At 31.1% G+C, this 12,416-nt stretch overlaps 1 non-coding gene across 1 annotated transcript; it reads right to left on the bottom strand.

The window, feature by feature from the left end:
* Positions 1-11,566: 11,566 nt before the first annotated feature.
* On the bottom strand, positions 11,567-11,673 carry LOC139846223 (small nucleolar RNA R71). The gene has a single exon (XR_011758953.1). It is a non-coding gene; the product is annotated as a small nucleolar RNA R71 (small nucleolar RNA).
* Positions 11,674-12,416: the final 743 nt, after the last annotated feature.

Below are 12,416 nucleotides of genomic sequence, written 5' to 3' on the forward strand. Positions count from 1 at the left end.
TAGTAGTTGTTAGGATGCATTAATGAGTCTGGACTTCGACCGTGTCTACATGTCAAAAGTTTTGCTTATCATTTCTAGTCGGAAATCATCTGCTTATCATCCTTAGGAAATTACATGCTTATCATTCATAAGTCTAGACACGTTTTACTGCATTTACTGCATTGATAGTGTATAGACGAATTCTTATCTTATCATATCTATTATTGCGAACTTTGACTAATATCTTTTCAAAGATTCTCCGTAATTTACGGGATTTTGGTATTATATATACATATGTAAATTATGTATTGAAGAGTACCAAATCTAACTCCTATAATATATTCCATACCAAAAATTCATTTTCCCCATTATACAAGATGGATTCCGCATCTAGTTCGAATTCTTCAGATTCCGACAGTTATGCCGATATGGATTTCCATTCGGGCTCCGAAAGCAGCGTCACCGGAATGGATCAACCAATTTCCCATCATCTATTCTAGATCAATTTGGGATGGGTTCATAATATACTAAATCACTGGATACAAGAAGAAAGTGATCCATTCCATCCACCAAATTGCCCTCTTGGCGATGAACCTGAAGCACTTACCGGCGAACCTATTTGAAACACCATTTTCTCTCTCATTTCTCAAGTATCTCGTCACGATTATATACTATCCCATATTACAAATCTTGTTCATTCGCTCGCTCCAACCGCCAATCATCCCGGTGTACTAGCAGAAGTTAACGAACTTCGCGCTCGCGTGACGGCTTTGGAGAACATGGTGCGAAGGTTGCAAACACCAGCAGCAGCACCAGCAGTATAATCAGCACCACCATCAATAACATCAACAATACCATCATCACCACTAACAAACAACATCCGCATCACACGTCTCGACATCATAATCTATCCCATAAACATCAACATCATACGCACCATAGATAACAAGGAGTACCAACAATAACGAACGATGAAGTATTGATCCATAACTTCATTGATATTCTGCGAAGAATATGTGGTTTTAAAAAGTTTTAGAGATTTCTTATTCTAGCTCAAACCAAAAAGCAAATGAGATTAATATCATATTAACTCATTAAATTCATGATTTCATCTAAAAAAAATATATATGTATATATGTTTTCATAAAGATTGTAATTAAAAGTTCTTTTGTACAAAATATTAATGGTGAATTTTTTTTTTTTTAACGGGTAGGTAATACCCGAGGAATAATTAGATTTCATCTTAATAAGTTACATTGTACATTCGTCGAAGCTGATTCAACAGTCATTTACTATCCTACTTACAACCACCGATATACGTATCCGTTCACCGCAGAATAACCATTTTCATTCAATTTCATATTTGGATTTTGACTTCCCAGAATCCAACAAGTGGCATATGAAGAAAACATATGACAAAATAAAATCTGTTAGAAACAAACAAATTAACTATGAAAAATTTTGTTAAGAATCCACGCTAACTGTTCCAGCTAACTGTTCCTAGCTAACTGATTACATTTTATTTATCGCAGTTTATTTATTTCAATTTAATTATCACACTTTTATTTATCGTCATTTAATTTCTGTAATTATTTTACGCACTTTAAATATCGGGACACGTATACAATGTTTTGACATATCATATCGACGCATCTATATATATTATTTGGAATCACCATAGACACTCTATATGCAGTAATGATCGAGTTCTCTATACAGGGTTGAGGTTGATTCTACAATAATATATATAGTTTGAGTTGTGATCGAGTCTGAGAGGTATACGGGTCACGACACATATTAATTAATTCGTATATTATATATTAAACTATATATGAATTATTGGACTGTTACTGTGGACTATAGACTGTGGAAAAATGACATTGGACAATTAAAATGAATTAAAATATTGATTATAACATATGAAACTAAACATTTCTTCAAGATTGCCACTTGATTTCATCTTAAACCTCATTGAATCTCGACGATTACAATCAGCGTTCAAATCTATCATGATTCTTAAAAATACCTCAATCGAGAGGATAAACCAACCGCACTTCATCTACGGAAGAAAAGATTGATGCATATAGTTATTCACCTGAAAAACCCTCGAAAACTGAGTAAACATTTGACACGTATCTGTTCTAGTTCCTTTGACATTGTTATTACCGAAGATCGTTTTGCAATCCCTTTTCAAAGTAGCTAATTTTGTCACAGCTCCATCAAGTCAACTCCGACTTTTCATCCGAAACAACTTTATTATAACCGCGATATATATGCGTACTCTTTATTGTTACTGGGGAACCTTTTATATTCCACAATATTACCATCAGCGATTAATCACTCTAAAAACACAATTCTCCTGAAACTACCTCGGTTTGATAACCGATGACCCAGATCAGTTAACTTTGAAAATGCTGACGAAGCAGCATGTTGTAGATGATCTTAATGGCCAAAAGTTTGATGATAAAAAAAGGAGTGTTAGGAACGCTCGATAGAAAATTTAGTACCGAAAAGCGGATTATGTGAAACTATGAAGAAAGCCGTGGACAAATCACAAAGAATAAGTTTGCCTTCAAAGAATCCAAATGATTCTGTGCCTGCTGAAATCGTTAGCAAACATCTTATTTCTCATTCTAAACCTTCACAGACAAATCTTCTTCATCATCCATTGATATTAGAAATTCTAAGATATTCTCGTATGTTCTATTATAAATATCCTCCATATTTCTGGCGATATTTTCACAACTATTCTTATCTGAGATCATTTATCTCTCCGTAATATCTGCAACATAAAAGAAACTGTGTTAGTTTCTAAATTCTGAAACTTTCGAGTTTAAAATATGAATGTTTTGAAGTACTGTTGGGAACTGAAGCATGGATTAGTATAATATAATGACACTTGATCAACGTCATTATATTACAGTAAGTCATGCTGAGTTTCTAATGAAGCATGATGATTCACAGTACCATCATCATGTGCCATTTACACGACTCTTACATTCTATCTAATCTCTAAACATATCAAGAGAATATTTTTCTGGATGACTCGGTCTTCTTCAGGGTATTCTGGTAATTTAACAAATCAAAATCGTTCTATTACCATTTTCTTCTTAGAGCATTAGCTATGTTCATTCTGAATTTCATATCTACGAATTCCGGACCATTACTCACTTGACTCGAAGTCGGGAAGAGAAAACGAAAGCATGAAGCTCCGAAAAATAATGAAGAATATAAACTTCGATAATAACCCCGAAATTACAAACCGTGTATATCGATGCAGATAGCAATATAGAGACACGGGAGAATTAGAAACACTATAAACACAAGAGTATAGTAGAAGTAAATAGATTCTTCTGGTGGTAGATGAAAAAGAAGAATGACAGATATAAAAGTTAGGAGTATATCAAGAATCAGGACCGGATGGAGCATATTGATAAATGCTTTAAAGTAAGAATCAAGGGAGAAAGAATAGAAGGTGTGAGTCGTGGAAAATAAGGAAATGAAGGGGTGAATTTATAGTGAAATATCCGACAGAGCAATCGAAACAGATTATTGCATATAATCAAAGAAGATCCTGATTTCCTTAATCACCAAAGAACCAAATCTTATTACGTAAGATTCTCTTTAAATCCCTTAAATCCCGGAAATCAATCATAACTACGTCATCGGTTAAGACGAATATATTTTACTCATCTCACTCTTTTACGATAGTCTCATTTATATTCTTCGCATAATAGAATTGTTTTATCTACATTACTCAATGATAATAAAACTCCATTATCACCTTGTATTTGTCATGAAAACCTTCTTATTGTTATCCATAACAACCTCTATCAAATTTCGGGGACGAAATTTCTTTAACGGGTAGGTACTGTAATGACCCGGAATTTTCCGACCAAATTATACTTATGAGATTAATATTTACATAAATTAAACCATACCAACATGATAAGCAATCCAAATTATTGAGACTTGTGTTTTTGAAAAGAGTTTTACACAACGTTTGACCGTCCAATATGACCGATGATATCACGAACTATATAACATACGATAATTATACGTTTGTGTATATATATGTATTTATATATATTTAACATGATCTAAGGATGGTTTAACATCTCATTGTGTACTAATGACAATGAGTTATAAGTATATTTTGAAACTACTAACTTAAGTTTTCAAAACGATAACTATACGTAACATTCTTTGATATATGTACTTATAATCTATAATGCTTATACATGTATCGTATATATAATGTATTTAATCACTTTTAAGGACTTAAATACATAAAACAATATAAGTATATTCACAAAAGATAGCTATATTTGAATTCTTGTTCCGTTTCCTCAAGATTTCTATACGTATATCTAGGCTATATGTACCCGTATCATACCCAGCTTCTATACGTATTTACTATTGGTATATACACATCAAATCAACATCCTAATCAACATTATTACTACCCTAGATATGAGGTAACTAGAATTTGTCAAGTAGTATGAATTATTAGTAAGAAAACAAAATTAGGAATCCTTTTCTTTCTTTATAAACTAAAAACGTTTTTATAAATGAACACCATTTCTTCACTCCATTTTCTCATAACTACACCCTCATTTCTCTCTCAAAATACTCCTAACTTTATACTTGATCATCTCCAAGCATTTTCCCCATCATTTAGCTTCAATTACAAGCCTTAAACACCATAAGAAAACTCTTTCAAGAACATATCAAAATAACCACCCATTTGAAGAAGTTTACTTCCAACCTTTTGATCTAACTCCACCACTCTTTAATTCCAAGATTATTTTTTATCTTTTGCAGTAACTTTGTCCAAGTAAATTGAGGTAGTAACCTTGTTCATAATCTTATTCAATTCATATTCATATAGCTATCTTATTTTGTGGTATAAAATTTTAACAGCAAGAACATAGTTTGAATGATTTCAAACTTGTTCGCAAACTAAATAGATCCTTCTAACTTGACTTTTAAAACACTTTAAGACCTGTAATATATCATAATGATATGCTAACCTAACAAGATATAACTTGGTTTTACAAAGAACATCTTAAAAACTGAATCTACGTCGTCGGAGTGCAACCGGGGGCTGTTTTGGGTTGGATAATTAAAAACCATCTTGAACTTTGAATTGGAAGTTCATGTTCTGGAAAAATGATATTTCTTATGAATATATTAACACATAAAAATTTCATGGTTTAACTCAAAGTGTAAGTATTTTTAGAAAAATGATTATTAAATGTTATTTTTATGATGGAAAATGATCACTTTCATAAGTTTCACCAAAGTTTGACCTATAACCTATGATTTCGAATACAAACTAAGGTATTTTCAGTTCATATTCTTAAAATTTGACTCGATCCAAGGAAGTGGCAAGTTGAACCAACAAAAACGGAGTTGTAATGAAGAAACTACGACTAAAACAAGATTGGGTATCCGAAGCTAGTTTAGCTACAAAAATATTTGGAGAAAAAGTAAATTAATCATATATTTTCTAATTAATATGATATTTTATATATAATTACTTATGATTTGATTTTATATATTTCAGGACCACCCGTAAACAACACGAGAAGATTAATCATAAGACCTCATGATTGTACGCAACACGTCATTTGACAACACGGTACTTTATGTACGCAACACGTCATTTGACAACATGGTACCATGGGTCGAGATTAATTCTGATCAATACGAATACGATGGGGTCTTTATTTATTTTATTTAACTAATTGTGGACCACTAACATCGGACTGCTAACTACGGACTAAGAAAATATTAAAAGTATTAAAAGTATATATATATATATATATATATATATATATATATATATATATATATATATATATATATATATATATATATATATATATATATATATATATATATATATATATATATATATATATATATGTAACGATTACTTAAAAAGAAAATATGTTGATATATTATATATATGGTTAGGTTCGTGATATCTATCGGAGACCAAGTCAAATTAAATACCTTCAAGGCAAAAGTGAGTTTCATTTACTCCCTTTTTAATTGCTTTTGCAGTATATATTTTTGGACTGAGAATACATGCGCTGCTTTTATAAATGTTTACAAAATAGACACAAGTACTTAAAAATATATTCTACGTTGAGTTGTACCACTGGCATATTTCCCTGTAGCTTGGTAACTACTATTTACATGGGTATTGTAAACGCGAATCCTGTTGATAGATCTATCGGGCCTGACAACCCCAACCGGACTGGACAACCAGTATTCAACGGTTGCACAGTACTTCGTTTTGGTGACTACACTTGGTACGGTGTAGTGAGATTTCATAATAAAGGGAATATGCGACGTTGATTAAATGTTAAGTATGGTTACCAAGTGCTCAACCACTTAGAATGCTTTACATACACTTGCGAGTGTATTATGTTTATGATTAAGAAATCTTGTGGTCTATTAACATATTGAAATGATTGTTATAATAAACCTATGAACTCACCAACCTTTTGGTTGACACTTTAAAGCATGTTTATTCTCAGGTACGAATTACGTCTTCCGCTGTGCATTTGCTCAATATAAGGACATTACTTGGAGCCGGTCATCGCAATGGGACCAAATGTTGATGACTTCGTCCAGGTGGATTAGGACGGGTCCTTTCAGTTATTATCATCATTTTTAATGTAAGTAGTATTATTATTGAAACTAATTTTTTTATTAAAAATTATCATTTTTATTATTAGAACTATCATTATTATTATTATTAGAATTATCATTATTTTTATCATTATTATTTTTATTATCATTTTTATTATCATTTTTATTATTTCTAACACTAATATTATTATTTTATCATTATTATTATTAGTATTATTAATATATCAAATAAAGATTTTTATATAAAAATATATTATTTACATAAAACATAACTATATTAATATGTTTGTAATAAATATTAATTATCTATTTAATGTATATAAAAATAAATATAGTTAATTTAGTTATTAAAGAAACGTACAAGTTGCTGAAATAACAATTAATAATAATATCTAAACTTGTTCGATTACAAGTATATGTTTTAATAAATATATGAATAATATAGGTTCGTGAATCCGAGACCAACCTTACACTTGTACAATGAAGTCATATGTATTTTTACTACAAAATACAGTATTGTGAGTTTCATTTGCTCCCATTTTAAATGCTTTTGCAATATATATTTTTGGGACTGAGAATACATGCGCTATTTTTATAACTGTTTTACGAAATAGACATAAGTAATCGAAACTACATTCTATGGTTGAATTATTAAACCGAATATGCCCCTTTTTAGTCTGGTAATCTAAGAATTAGGGAACAGACAACCAAATTGACGTGAATCCTAAAGATAGATCTATTGGGCCCAACAAGCCCCATCCAAAGTACCGGATGCTTTAGTACTTCGAATTTATCATGTCCGAAGGGAGTCCCGGAATGATAGGGGATATTCTATATGCATCTTGTTAAGGTCTATTACCAGGTGTTCAATCCATATGAATGATTTTTGTGTCTCTATGCATGGGACGTATATTTATGAGAAATGAAAATGAAAATCTTGTGGTCTATTAAAATGATGGAAATGATTATTTATGTTAAACTAATGAACTCACCAACCTTTTGGTTGACACTTTAAAGCATGTTTATTCTCAGGTATGAAAGAAATCTTCTGCTGTGCATTTGCTCATTTTAGAGATATTACTTGGAGTCATTCATGACATATTTCAAAAGACGTTGCATTCGAGTCGTTGAGTTCATCAAGATTATTATTAAGTCAATTATAGTTGGATATATTATGAAATGGTATGCATGTCGTCAACTTTCGATGTAATGAAAGTTTGTCTTTTAAAACGAATGCAATGTTTGTAAAATGTATCATATAGAGGTCAAGTACCTCGCGATGTAACCAAATGTAATGTTGATAAGGCTAAAAAGGAACATATATTTCATAGCATTATTCCCCAAGAAAGACAAGATTTTAGTTGCAATTGTTCCATTTTCAAGTAATATTCGTTTATATTTAATAAGTGCGAAGACAAAAGGCTAAAATGACGAATTGAAGACGCAAAGGTCCAAAAAGCTAAAAAGTACAAGATACAATAAAAAAGGTTCAAATTATTGATGAGGAACGTCTAAAAACGACAAGAGTACAAGTTACAAAACGCAAAGTACACGATATAAAATTGTGCGAAAGGACGTTCGAAAATCCGGAACCGACACATGAACCAACTTTCAACGCTCAACGCAACGGATCTGAAAGTACAAGTCAACTATGCACAAGAATATAATATAATATTTAAATAATTCATAATAAGAATAATATTAAATATTAAAAAGTTGTTAATTGAGCATAGTTCAGGGGTCATAAGTGAAAATTTCAATTTATCATTTGCCTATAAAAGGCCATCTAAATCGATGATTTAGATATACCTTTTCAATTCTCTTTCTTTGTAACATATATATTTATATTTATAATATTAATTTTAATTTTAAGTTTAATAATAATTTTGGGGTAGTGTAACAAATGTTTAACGGGTTTTAAGTCGGAACTCTGTCCGTGTAACGCTACACGATTAATAATCACTGTAAGTTATGTTCTTCCTTTTTAAATTAATGTATCGTAACTAAGTTATTATTATGCTTATTTGAGCCGAAGTAATCGTGATGTTGGGCTAAAATATTAAGAAGGGGTTATTGAACTTTGGACCATAATTAAGGTTTGGGCAAAAGACCGACACTTGTGGAAATTGAACTATTGACTATTAATAGATGGGGGGTATTGTCTAATTGAGTGACAACTCATTGGAGTCTGTCGAACCTATCTTCAAATTAATTAACCTAATAATTAATAATGATTATGGTTGTCCTATTTAGTGATGTTCATATGGAATCTGTTATAATCATTTAATTAATCAATTGGGTTGGGTAATTGATTATTCATTCTGATCAAGTGGATGAATTAATATTCATAAACTAATTAAAACAGGGGTGGATTACATACAGTGATAACTGGTGTAATTGTTGACAGAAGTGATAACTGCGTCACAGTTTAAATCCTTAATCAGTTGGAATATTTGACTTCGGGTATAAGGGTAATTTGACGAGGATACTCGCACTTTATATTTATGACCGATGGACTATTATGGACAAAAACCAGATAGACGTATCAAATAAACCAGGACAAAGGACAATTAACCCATGGTAATAAATTAAAATCAACACGTCAAACATCATGATTACGGAAGTTTAAATAAGCATAATTCTTTTATTATATTTCTCATCGTATCTTTATTTACTGTCATTTTATTACTCGCAATTTTATTTACTGTCATTTTATTTATTGTCATTATTTTACGCACTTTAATTATCGTCATTTATCTTTACGCTTAAAATATAGAATCGACAAACCGGTCATTAAACGGTAAAACCCCCCTTTTATAATAATATTACTACTTATATAATTATATATATTTTGTATAAATATAGTTAAAAATATAGTAAGTATCACCAGCTCCCTGTGGAACGAACCGGACTTACTAAAAACTACACTACTCTACGATTAGGTACACTGCCTATAGTGTTGTAGCAAGGTTTAGGTATATCCCATCCGTAAATTAATAAAACTTGTGTCATATTTTGTAGTATTTTGTATTAAAAATAATACTATTTCGTACCCTCACGCTACATCATCAAGTTTTTGGCGCCGCTGCCGGGGAGCGCTAAAACGCTATATTTTTAATTATAATAATATTGAAATAAAATATAATAATATAATAATATTGAAATAGAATATAATAATATAATAATATTGAAATAGAATATAATAATATAATAATATTTTAGAATATATTTTGAATAGTTTTAAAAAGTCGTATTTATTAAATACTTCAGGGGTATATTATGTAAATTGTAATTAATAATTTCTATCATGTCGCTTTCATGTGAATAGTAAATTAATTAATTTCTTTTCATTTACTATTCATGAATAGTAAATGAATTAAAAAAAAAGTTTTGAAAAAAAAATAATAATTATAAAAAAAGTATTAATTTGTAAAAAAAATCATTTTTTTAAAAAAAAAAAAAAATTGTAAAAAAAAAAAACGTATTTTTTTTAGAAAAAAAAATTCGTTTTTAAAAAAAAAAACGTAAAAAAAAAAAAAAAAAAAAACTTAAAAAAAAAACGTAAAAAAAAACAAAAACGTAAAAAAAAAAAACGTAAAAAAAAAAAAAATTATTAAAAAAAAAATATATATTTTTTAAGATTTTGTCTCTAAAAAAAAAATTGTTTTTTTTTAGTTTTATTACCTTTAGATTTTTAGACTATAGTCGCAACTTTTAGTATTAAGTTTAGTTTTGCCATAGTTATTTTTACTTCTAGAATTTTTAGGCTTTGCCGTAAAATCCCTTAAGTGCTTATTCCTTAGATTAAGTTTTAGGTGCTTTAGAATTTTACGACGCCGTATTTCGCACTACTTTCTTATTTTTATTTTTCGACGCCTATTTTTCGACCTTTTTATTTTTCGACCTTTTTCGACGCGCAATCTTTTTCTTTCTTATTTCTCGCCATTCTAGTTTTTAGGACTTAGATTTTTTTCTACTTCTTCTCTAAATTTCTTAAAATTACGAAAATTTATTTTAAGTGGTTAAATTGATAGACATCAAAATTTTCTGGTTCGTAGTAATAGTTGGATTTGTACGTGGACCGGGTTATTGGAGCCAAACAGTACTCAATTATATTGAGACCAAACGAATCCTGCCCCTCTGCTGCATCTTTTGGCTATTCGAAACGTGGGCAAAATCAGAAAAGTCTATTAATTGGACAACTTATATAAGTTTTTCTTATTTTTATAACTAATAGGATATTCTGTGAATGCACCGAGCAAAACGTTCACCACCTTTCATACGTTCACCACCTGTAACTCGATCAAGACATCTAGCAAATATTGTCGCCGTTGATTTTTCTTTAGAATCGTCATCTAGTCGAACAAGAACTCCAACTCAAATTTCCGATAATCCATCTTTTGAACCCGACTTCACAATTAAGAACCCGGAGCATATTCAAGGACAATTCCAAGATCTTGAACCACTAATTATTCCTCCTGAGCCACAAACCATTAAATCAGAATCCTCTAGTGATTCGTATTCAACAAATTCAATAATGGAAGTAACGGAACCTCTAAGTATGGAAGATCGAATGAGAGCCACACGCACGGGCCAAGGTCACGCCATTATTAAGCCAGAAGTTAATGCGCCAGATTATGAAATCAAAGGACAAATTCTACACATGGTAACTAACCAATGCCAATTCAGTGGTGCACCGAATGAAGATCCTAACGAACACCTTCGTACGTTTAAAAGAATTTGTACACTATTCAAAATCCGAGAAGTGGAAGATGAGCAGATCTATCTCATGTTGTTTCCCTGGACTTTAAAGGGAGAAGCCAAAGATTGGTTAGAATCGTTACCTGAAGGGGCGATTGACACATGGGATGTTTTAGTTGAGAAATTTCTTAAAAGATTCTTTCCGGCATCTAAAGCCGTGAGACTTCAAGGAGAAATTGTTACGTTCACACAAAAGCCAAATGAAACATTATATGAGGCGTGGACAAGATTTGGAAAGTTGTTGAGAGGATGTCCTCAACACGGTTTAGACACTTATCAAATAGTACAAATATTCTACCAAGGTGTCAACGTTGCTACACGAAAAGACATCGACATAACAGCTGGTGGTTCCATTATGAAGAAAACCGCAACTGAAGCTTACAAAATTATTGATAACACAGCCTCCCACTCTCATGAGTGGCATCAAGAAAAAGATATTTTTCGTTCATCTAAAGCGGCTAGAGCCGATTCTAGCCATGACTTTGATTCCGTTTCCGCAAAAATAGATGCTTTCGAAAGACGAATGGAAAAGATGAATAAAGATATTCACGCAATACGAATCAGTTGTGAGCAATGCGGTGGACCACACTTAATGAAAGACTGTCACATTGAACAAACGATGGAACAACGTGAGAATGTTGTCTACATGAACCAAAGGCTGGAAAATAGTTATCAGAATAATTATCAACCGCCAAGGCCAAACTTCAATCGAAATCAAAACATTCTTTACAATCCAAAAGGACCCGACAATAACTCGTATAACCAACAAGGTACGAATAACCAACCAACTCAAAACAACACTTTCAATCAACAAAGACCTGGCTTGTATAAACCACCACAACAAACCGACGAGAAGAAGTCAAATCTGGAAGAAGTGGTATTTAAGCTAGTTGAATCTCAAACACAATTTATTGAAACTCAAACCCAAACGAATTAGAGGTTTGAGCAGTCATTTAGAACTCAACAAGCTTCCATTTTGAATCTAGAAAAACAAGTAGGTACTCTTGTTA

This window comes from Rutidosis leptorrhynchoides, chromosome 4 (assembly GCF_046630445.1).
Source record: "Rutidosis leptorrhynchoides isolate AG116_Rl617_1_P2 chromosome 4, CSIRO_AGI_Rlap_v1, whole genome shotgun sequence".
Lineage (NCBI taxonomy): Eukaryota > Viridiplantae > Streptophyta > Magnoliopsida > Asterales > Asteraceae > Rutidosis > Rutidosis leptorrhynchoides.